Source organism: Sinocyclocheilus anshuiensis, unplaced genomic scaffold, assembly GCF_001515605.1.
Source record: "Sinocyclocheilus anshuiensis isolate Anshui unplaced genomic scaffold, SAMN03320099.WGS_v1.1 scaffold3352, whole genome shotgun sequence".
In the NCBI taxonomy this organism is placed as follows: Eukaryota; Metazoa; Chordata; class Actinopteri; order Cypriniformes; family Cyprinidae; genus Sinocyclocheilus; species Sinocyclocheilus anshuiensis.
In genome coordinates this window covers 150417-150655 of record NW_015548443.1, presented here as the reverse complement: position 1 = coordinate 150655, position 239 = coordinate 150417, and the positions used below count along the sequence as shown (strand labels likewise).

Here is a 239-nt window from a genome sequence, read left to right as displayed (position 1 = left end):
TGGTTTCAGGAACAGCAGTAGTGTTGATGCAGCATGTCAGGGAGACGCTGTGTTTCAGTGCAAAAGCAAAAGCGCTTTATTTGTTCTTCCGGAAGTAGATGCAATTAGGAATCACTGTTTAAGATTTATTTACAACAGAACAGCACAACCCAGATGTTCGAATTTCTGCAACGCATTTTATGGATGACAGTTTTTTGAACCTAGAAGAGTACAAGGCTGGCTGTGCACAAAGGCTATTT

The 239-nt window shown here is 41.0% G+C and overlaps 1 protein-coding gene across 1 annotated transcript in view; it reads right to left on the bottom strand.

Annotated features, from left to right (window-relative positions):
* The window catches only part of rela (v-rel avian reticuloendotheliosis viral oncogene homolog A), a 14191-nt gene that overhangs the window by 6741 nt on the left and 7211 nt on the right, over positions 1-239 (bottom strand). The gene's annotated exons all lie outside the window — the stretch shown is intronic.